This window comes from Odontomachus brunneus, unplaced genomic scaffold (genome assembly GCF_010583005.1).
Source record: "Odontomachus brunneus isolate Ranch 3 - 2012 unplaced genomic scaffold, Obru_v1 Obru_scaffold_012, whole genome shotgun sequence".
NCBI lineage: Eukaryota > Metazoa > Arthropoda > Insecta > Hymenoptera > Formicidae > Odontomachus > Odontomachus brunneus.
The window spans coordinates 3,284,930-3,295,321 of record NW_022639462.1 but is presented as its reverse complement, the minus strand read 5'-3'; the positions used below and the strand labels follow the sequence as shown (position 1 = coordinate 3,295,321).

Genomic DNA, 10,392 nt, shown 5'->3' with positions numbered 1-10,392 from the left:
CTCCGAGAGGGACCGGACGCGCATAATCGCGTCCACGCTCGACCGTCCCCCCCGGAAGCCGTACTGCTCGGTGTTGAGCGTAGGACTACTCCGGGATAGGTGCCGGACGAGGCGGGCGTGTATTATTCTTTCGAATAGTTTGCCCGCCTCGTCCAATAGGCATATTGGCCTATATGCGGAAGGGCTATCCTCCGCCTTGCCCCCCTTCCTGAAGAGGACCAAGTTGGCCCTCTTCCAGGGGCTGGGGAACGCCCCGATCCTCAAGCAGGAGGTGAAGAGTCGCATTATGCGGCTCTTCACCTCCTTATCCCTCAATGCCAAGGCCCATATTGTGCCCGGGACACCGTCAGGTCCCGGCGCCCTCTTCTTGGCGCCGAGTTTCCTGACGGCCATAAAAATGTGGAACGCTTCACGATTTTGCGTGTCATCCTTGCGCAGGGGCCATGCTAATCTTCTCTGTATCGTTCCAATTTTAGTATATGTACTGCCGAAGCAAGTACTGAAATTTCAGACCAATCTGATATGTACGAACCAAGAACACGATAGAATTAGATAGATATTTTTCTGTTTGATCCTATCAGACTTTTTAAGCAGGGATTTCGCATAGAGAATGATAGTACCCGGTATATTGTCATGGGAAACGATATGTTCTTATTCATAACATTTTCATAACAATCAATATACAACGTTTCGTAAAACACTTATTGGTTTTCATTTGCAAGGTATGCGGAATATATAAAAAAGTCTACATTAAACTTCTATCGGTAATATATTAAGTTTATGAAAAGCACGAATAAAAAACACGATTAGTTTAGATAGAATTTTTTAAAATTGTTTTCTATCAAACATTTTAAATAGGAATAAGTTTTTCATTCGTTAATTTCTGATAGCATTGCGTAGAGTTCTGTTCGAAAGTTACTACAAGATATGAAATCTTATTATTCGTAAAATTCTCATAAAATATGATATACAATTATTCGTAACAATTTTATAAATTTTTATTTGAATGGTATGTGAGATATTTTAACGATATTACATTTAATTTTTCTTGTTAATATATTAACTTACTTATGAAAATTAGGAATCAGAAGCACGATTAAAATATATAAAAATTTTTCTTTTCGTTTTCTATCGGACATTTTAAGTAGGAGTGGGCAAAAGAACGGTGCGCAACTATACATGTGCACAATTGTACATGAGCGCAACTGTACATGTACGCAATTGTGCACGTGGCCAAAAAAAATGATGCGCAACTGTACATGTGTGCAATTGTACATATGCGCAATGGTATATGTGGGCAAAAGAACGGTGCGCAACTATACATGCGCGTAATTGTACGCGTGAGCAAAAGAACGGTGCGTAATTGTACATATGCGCAAATGTACATGTGCGCAATTGTACATGTGCACAACTGTACATGTGCGCAATTGTACACGTGTCTAAATATACTGTGTCCAATTGTAACGTGCACTATTGAAACGTGCAAATGTTACTGTGTGCAACTGAACGCTACTCTTCCTCTTGTCTTTCCATCTCGCTCTCATGGTTTTTTTACCATCTTATCATTTATCTTCATTTTTTCTGTCTCCTCTTCATTTTTTCTCACACATTCTCTCCTTTTTCTCTTTCTTTTCTTCTCCTTTTCTTTTCCTTCTTCTTTTATTTTCTTATTTAATTTAGTTATAAAAAGTAAAAACAAAATATTCAAGTTTTACATCGTTATACATTTTTATGCATTCGTCGATATTTATTTGATATTATCCTTGTTAATTCCATTTCTTCAAAATTATCACAAACACACACTTCGCAACTTTTAAAACTATTATGCATTAAAAATATAATCTCGTTATAACCCCATTCTTGTTTACGCGAACTGTTACTCGACTCCGTCGCGATGACAGTTACAAGTCGGTAAATCAGTAATCGTAACATTTAAAGTCACTTGATATATAAGTGCTGCAATCATCCGCCATGTTTATTCCAGCCACACGAGGTTGATTCAAAACGTCTATATTTGTATGAATATATTGCATAAAGTAGAGGAAAACAATAAATAACGTTTATCATTTTTTTTTATTTGTATAACATTTAACACTTGTAACACATAATTTTATAGCAACATTGCGACTGTTATTTGCATTTGTTTCGTTAATATAGCTTTTTTTTAACGAAAAATAAATTCGTGCTATAACAAAAAGTTTTATCAATTTGCGCATTATATTATGACATGATGGAATTAATAATGTTGGGTGACTGTCTAAGAATGCGTTAACAAATTTAGTAGCCGTCAACGCATTTGATAGTAGATTTCCTTCATTTTGTCGAAATTATAATTTGCATTTATACATTAAATAAGGTCTCTGAGGGTAATTTGGCCATGCTAACTTTTGAAAAATTCTCCAACTGTTATTTAATGGAATTTTCAAAATCCACTTGCGCTACAGTTTACTTTAAAGCTTTAGCAATTAGGAAAAAATTATGATAGAAGACATTTTGTACGGAATATTGATATATGTTAACGAACAAATCGATGGTTGATATTTTGTAAGTTACGATTAGGGCGATCCCCTAATCGTAACTTACAAAGTTTATGTTACTTTTAGTTCATATGCTTCCTACGATTTAACCAGAGAGGGAGTTAGTAATACGGTGGCGGTCTGTAACGTGATTCGTGGATGGTGTTAACGTACAGAAAATCCGTCCCATACAACATAAGTATCAATTATATTTTGTATGCTTAATAAATAGTATAATCACGCATAGCATGGTTGTAATAAAATCCTCAACACATTTAATTCAAATCATAAGAAAATAACTCATTTTCAAAAATCGGCATTTTGGTCATATTAAAAACATATGAAGGTAATATAGTCACTTTTTTATCTTATTAAAATTGAATTTTTCAACAATTAATCAATAAATTTTTTAACCATTAATCATAATTAATGCCATTTGTAGTAGAAATAATAAAAGTTTATAACAAAAGAAGTATATATATATATATATATATATATATATATATATATATATATATAATATATATATATAACAAAAGTTTATAACAAAAGAAGTAACATTTATTTAAGAAAACACGTTACAAAAAATACCCTCACGCACATTAATATTGCCATAAGGTTACAACAACCTTAAATTGTAAGACGATAACATTACACGGAGGTTAATAAACCTGTCATTAACCTTCTAATAACATGAAAATGTTCGTCCATGCTCATTCCATTAACATTACCTTATACGAAATATTATATTAAAGTTGATATAATATGCCTAGAACCTTTCAATATTTTTAATAAGAAATTCTTGATAAAGAAATATTATTTATATTCAGCTTAGTCAATTTATATTGATTTTAAATGAAACTTAGCTCTTTTATTTGATTTCTCACTATTTTCACTCTATTTTAAATTTACTCAGTTCTAGTCGGACGCGAACTCGAGACCTCAGATACCTCTAAGTTCCTAGTCTATTATCTTGGCTTTTGCGCTATTTCTTCAACTGATATTAAGCGTTTCTTATTATCCCTATATGTAGCCGAAACAGTTATTATAATTTTCTTATAATATTCTTCAATACAACTACAAAAATAAACTATGTAGTCCAAATATTTCACATAATAAAAGAAAAGTCGGAGATATACATAAAACTTAAGCATTGGGAGCGGCTATTGAATACAATCTGGAGTTAATTTTATTATTAATGTTTCAATTTAATTTAGTTATATTTGCTTTCTTAATAAAAAAAATTTTTATATATGAAAATAGTTGTATATATAATTAAGTGATTATTAATAAACTATATTTCAATTGTGTAGTATTTACAAGATACACAGAAAATGAAATAATTATATGTAAGTTTGCTGAAATATTAAAGATTATATTAACTTTATGACAATATTACAATGTAAGGTTATCTTGTAAGTTTGATGGCAGATTGCAGTAACATGCTCATTAAAATGTGTAAACTTGTAACCTATCCATAACCTTACTGCAATGTTCGGTGCTGTGAGGGTACTATATAAGACAGATTTTTTTGGACAGATTTTCTCGTGTCCATTTACCACGCTTCTTTTTTTTGAAGATCAGGATTCATATCTAAGAGTTGAAAAGTAAAAATATTTTTATAATGCTCAATCATATATAATCTCATATAGCACGAAGTGTATATGCCAAGTACCAATGATTAATCATTTCAGTTTATATTTTTATAAACATATGGTTTTGGCTATATATTTATAATGTATGTATGTATGTAAATTTTTATTGATCCCCATATGGGGTTACAAAGTCTAAAATTATAATTTCCGCTACCCTACCCACACACACGCACGCACGCACGCACGCACGCACGCACGCACGCACGCACGCACACACGCACGCACGCACGCACGCACGCACACACACACACAATCTCCGTATCCTAATTCTTAATAACTAAACTTACACTAATTCTTACAGCTAACTTACACCTAACTAACCAAACTAACTTAACCTGACTTAAACTAACCATACCTAACGCTCGGACCTCCGTCTCCGTCTCTCCAATCTCATCCACTCTCACACACACTCTCTCTCTCTCCCCCCCACTCACTCATTCACTCACCCCCTCCACCCTACCTGTTTTTTTATTCATTCCTCCCCTCCCCTCCCACCCCTAATATCTACCCCACCGCTTCCCCAACTTCTTCCCTTCCCATTACCCCCCACACATTTCTTCCATACGTGCTCCCAACTCTCTACTTCACTCCCACACATCCTGCATCTCCTCTTCTCTTCTCCCTTCTAACACATGCCCTCTCTCATCTCATTTACCATCCTAAACCTTATCACCCTCCTCCACCCCTTTTCCGCTCAGCCCTTTTCCAGATATCCCGCTGTTCCTTCTCCTTTCACAACCTGGTATCATTTATTGCTTCACGATTTTCTAATCTTCTCCCATCTCTCTCTCCTCTATCTCTCCCACTCTCTCTCTTCCATCTCCTCATATCCCTCTCCTACCTCTTCCCCCATCCTCCATCCTCTCTCCTCCATAAACCATTTCCTTTCTTCCTCCCATCCCCCTAATATCTTTCCTTTTCTCCATCTCTCCTTCATCTCCTCCCAGCATCTCCTTGCAATTACCTCTCCTCCTCCTTCCTCTAATCTCCTCTCAAAGTCCCAGGCCTTTGAGGCTTTTCCCTGTTCTCCCTCTCAATTTCTCTCTGCCAACCTCCTTCCTTATCATGTATCCTGGAGTCCTCCATCGTCCACCTCACAAACCTTTCTTGAATTTTTTCCAACTCCCTCCTCTTCTTCCATCCCCAAATCTCCACTCCATACTCCATCACTGTCCATATTAACCTATCAAATAACCATAGCCTCCTCCTCCAATCCCTCCCACATACTCTCTTCCCTATCCCCTACACCTCCCTAATTACTACCGCAGCCCTCCTTCCTCTATTTTTCACCTGCGCTTCTTGCCCTCCAATCCTCTTCATCACGTATTCCAAATATTTAAACTCTTTCATTTCTTCCAGTTTTTTCCTCTTCCACCTCCACTCATACCTCCCCCCCTTTCCTGAACCTCATAATTTTCGTCTTACATTTAATTCCAGTTCTTTCCCATCCAGATATCCTTCCAGTCTTCCTATTATTGCCTTCATATCCTCTTCCTCCTTCGCCATCAGAACCACATTGTCCGCATACGCCAATGCGTATAACTTCTCCCCTCCAATCTTCACCTCTTTCCATCCACCCTTCCTCATCACGTCCTTCAGATCCGTTATTAGAATGTTAAATAAAAGTGGACTCAACGGGCATCCCTATCTCAATCCCCTGCTCATTCAGAACCTCCTCCCCACATTCCCTCCTACTCTCCTTCTCGTCTCCCCCAATAACTCCTCTACTCTCACCACCAACCCCTCCCTCACATCTCTCCCCCTCATCGCCTCTACCAAAATCCCTCTCTCCACCGAGTCAAACACCGCCTTTAGATCAATAAATAACACTATCATTTTCCTTCCTCTCTCCATAATTGCCTATTCACTACATAGTTTAGTACATAGATCAGATCCATTGTCCCCATTCCCTTTCTAAACCGCGCCTGACCCTCCGACAGTAAGCCCCTCCCTTCCTCCCTCAACCTTTTCGCTAGCACCGTCGTATAGACTTTGTAGAGAAGGCATCAAAGTCATCCTTCTATAGGGGTGACCCCTTCTGCTTTCTCTCCGTTCCCTTTCTTTCTAATCGGAATTACCACCCCTTTCTTCCACTCCTCCAGCCATCCCTCTCCTCTCCATACCTTCCCACACATCTTCCATGCCCACTTCTCTATCTCGCTCCCTCCATACTTCGTTCGCAACTTCATCTAATCCCATCGCCTTTCCATCTTTCAGCTTCCTCATTATCCTTTTCACCTCTCCCCACCCTATCTTTTCCTCCTTCTCCTCTACTCTCCTTCTTCCTCTCACCACCTTCTCCTCCATTCCTCCATCACTGTCATAAAATATTTCTTCCATTCCTCCAATTCAATTTCCTCATTTACTCCACCCTTCTTCCCTCTCTTTCTCTTCACCAGCTGCCAGACACTTTCCTCCGACCTTGCCTCTATCACCTCTCTTTCCATCTTTTCTCTTTCCTCTCTCCTCTTCCTCTCACAAAGTGTCTTATACTCCCTCTTCCTCTCTCTGTACCCCATCTTGTCTCTCTCACGCCCCCTCCACTTTCACCTTCTCAACATCCTTCTCACCTCCTTTTTCTTTCTTCTGCATTCCTTATCCCATAACCCTCTCTTCCCTCTCACCCCTTTACCCCTCGCTCCTTCCTCCTCTCATACTTTCAAAACTCTCCTTATCCTCTCCATCATTTCTGTTATCTCCTCCTGCCCCCCCTCCTCCTCCATTCCCTGAATCCTCTCTAACTCCCTTTCAAATCTTTCCCTTCTTTCTCCATCCCATATACCTCTGAATCTCCTCATACTTCCCGCCCTCCGCCCTTCTCCTCTCCTAACCGTCCCTCTCAATTTCACGATAACTGGGTGATGGTCCGAGTCAAACTCCTCACCCACCTCCATCCTTAACACCTCTCCTATTACCTTCCTACCTGCCAGTATATAATCAATTACCGACTCCCCATTTCCTCCCGTATATGTAAACTCCCCCTCTTCATCCCCGCTCACATTCCCATTTATTATCACGAAACCTCTTTTTTCTATCGCCTGCAGTAACTTCCTGCCTTCCCTATTCACCTTTTTGTCCTTAGATCTTCTCCGTCCTCCTTCCTCCTTCCTTCTTCCATTCTCACTCCATCCTCCACTCTCACCCGTTCTTGTATTAAAATCCTCTCCTATAATCACCTTCCTTCCTTCATCTCTATTTTCCATGCAATCCTTCTAGCTTCCTCTCTTTATATCCCCATTTACGTACACTCCTTATTTCCATTAACATTCCTCTCTTGCCCATTCCTTTCTATTTCTCCTCCTCGCCAACTGCACTTTCCATCTATACTCTTTCGGTAGTCTTCTCTTCAATCTTTTTCAGCCCTTTCTCTCTAACCACGTTTTCATCAGCACTATCACCTCCCATTTCTTCACTCTCTCCCAGAATTCTTTGTCCTTGTTCCCCAACCCCGCCATATTTCAAAATGCCACTCTCCATCCTTCCTCTTCCCTTTTCTCTCCTTTTTCTCCCTCCTTCCTCTCCTTCTCCTCTAATCTGATTCCCCCGAAATCTCCTTCCTCCCCCCATCTCACTTCTCAGTCTTAACCTCTCCTCATCCTGTTCCCAACTCCACCACCTCCCGTCTATCTGTATTCTCTCATACTTTACCCACACCGTCCTCCCCTCTTTTCTCTCCCTTCTAGCAATCTCCTCCAATTTCTACTTCATCTTTCTCTCTTTCCACGTTAAATCATCTCTTACCCACCTTCCTCTCTTTTCCCACTCCCTCTTCCTCCTCATTATCTCCTTCATTACTTCCAACTTTACCGTCCTAATCTTTGTCCACCCATCTCTCCCCTCTTTCCATTTTCCTTACATCCCTTATCTCCCTCTCTATCCCCATTTCCCTCATTATCTCTTTTACCTTCCCCTTCACTTCCCTATCCTCTCCCTTCATTCCTTTTATCATTACATTCCTCCTTCTTTCTTCTCTTTCTCTCATATCTATCCTTTGTTCCACCTTTCTTATCTCTCTCACTAACTCCCCTGCCTCTCGCTCTCCCTTTCGTCCGTCACTCTCGCCATCTTCTCCTCTTTCCTCTCCATCCTTTCTTCCAATTTCTTTATTCTACCTCTTAGCTCCTCTTTCTTTCTTCTCCATGTCTCCTCTTTCTCTCCCAACAGCCTCCTCATCTCCTCCAACTCCTCTCTCATCTCTCTCCTATGGCTACTCATCTCCCCTCTCATCTTTTTTATTACGTCCACTATCTCCTTCATACCCTCTTTTATTCCCTCTTTTATCTCTCTCCTCCACTCATCCCGTTCCCTCGCTCCTTTCGTCCCCTCCATATCCTCTTTTCCTTCCTCTTTCTGTGGAGACCTCCCTGTCATCCTCCCCTTCTTTATAGCATAGTACTCTTCCTCTATTCCATCTGTCTCCTCTTCCTCCTTTTTCGCTCTTCCTCTTCTTATTCCCTCTTTCTCTTAAACGTCCCCACACTTCCTCTCCTTTCTCCCTTTAATGATCCCCTTCTCCCCTTCTGCATTGTCTCCCCTTCGTTCCTCTTCGCCATCTCTCTTTCCTCCAAACCTCTCCTCCTATCCTCTCTTTCTAATCCTGATTCTCCTTTCTTTCTTATTCCTGTCTATCTCACAACTTTCTAGTCTATGCCTCTTGCCTACCTCTGCCTAATGCCCCGCCACTACTTTCCCGGCTATCTAGTTCTTACTCACTCATCTAGATGACTCACACTGCTTCCCTCCTCTCTATCTCTCCACTCCTTCTTTATCCTAACCTCTCCTGCCTTCCAATTTCGCCCTCCCTTCACTGTTTCCCTCCTGCCACCCACACACTCCTACACTACCCCTCGCTACCCTTCACCCCTTCTCACTCGCATCACTCCTTAATACCAAGCCTTTCTCTCTCTTTCTCTCACACTCTCTTCACACTCTTCACACTCTTTGTCACGTCACCTATCACACACCGGAAACGGAAGTCCGGTTATATATTTATAAATTAAATATATTATTAATATATTAGTAACATATAATTAAATGAAAAATAAAATCATTAGAGAAATACAATGATGTTGAAAAAAAATTATAATAACGAATGATTAATCATTTCAGTTTTTACTTTTATAAACATATGTTGTTTTGGCTATACTATAATATATATTGTTTTGGCTATACTATAATAATTATAAACATATGTTGTTTTGGCTATACTATAATAGTATAATATATTTATAAATTAAATATATTATTAATATATTAGTGACATATTATTAAATAAAAAATAAAATAATTAGAGAAATAAAATGATGTTGAAAAAAATTATAATAACTTACACAAAAAGCACTGGGCATGCTTTTTTTAAATAATTGATAATCAATATAATATTTTGATAATTATTGAAATAAGAGAACCGTTTGCCTATAAAAAAAGGCACGCCAAGTGATTAATCATTCGTTATTATAATTTTTTCTATATCATGTATTTTTCTAATTATTTTATTTTTTATTTAATAATATGTTACTAATACATTTATAATATATTTAATTTATAATTATATAGCCAAAACCTCGTATGTTTATAAAAGTAAAAATTGAAATGATTAATCATTGGTATTTAGCGTAAACCTCTTGATATTATTACTTTTGTAGACAGTATAAAATTTTCTTGTATTTTTCAATAGATAATGCTAACGCGCGTGCACTTGGCTTCTTCCTTTTACTTTTTTTGAAAAAGTAATTTTGTTTTTATATCACATCTTTTTTAAAAATAATATTAAACACTGAAAACGGGTTTCTTTTTTAATAACTTTATACGTTGAACTTGGACATTGTAAATATTTAGGTGTACATAAAAAGCAGGCTCTTTAAATTTTTGTCTTAGAATAATTCTTTTTTTTTTTAATTTTATAAAAAATGTGTCTCTGTCTCTCTCTTATTATTTATTTATTTATTATTTTATTATTTATGTTCCGACATCTATATAGTCTATTTAATTTAATAAATTACGAGTCGGTAAATCACTAATGGCAATATATATCTCCTTTTTTCTTTATCATTACCATTATATGTATTTTTCTTATTATTTTTCTTTTAATAGTTCAATATTTATTGCATTTAGTTCTCTTTCTCTGTCTCTCTGCTTCCTCCCTCTTTCCCCCTTTCTCTTTCTTACCCTTTCCCCTCACACACACACACACACACACACACACACACACACACACACAC

The 10,392-nt window shown here is 37.9% G+C and overlaps 1 protein-coding gene and 1 non-coding gene across 2 annotated transcripts in view; one reads left to right on the top strand and one right to left on the bottom strand.

Moving 5' to 3' along the window:
- The window catches only part of LOC116840851 (cysteine protease ATG4B), a 439,371-nt gene that overhangs the window by 78,096 nt on the left and 350,883 nt on the right, over window positions 1-10,392 (top strand). The gene's annotated exons all lie outside the window — the stretch shown is intronic.
- LOC116840903 lies at window positions 394-500 on the bottom strand. Its single transcript, XR_004377436.1, has one exon. It is a non-coding gene; the product is annotated as a U6 spliceosomal RNA (small nuclear RNA).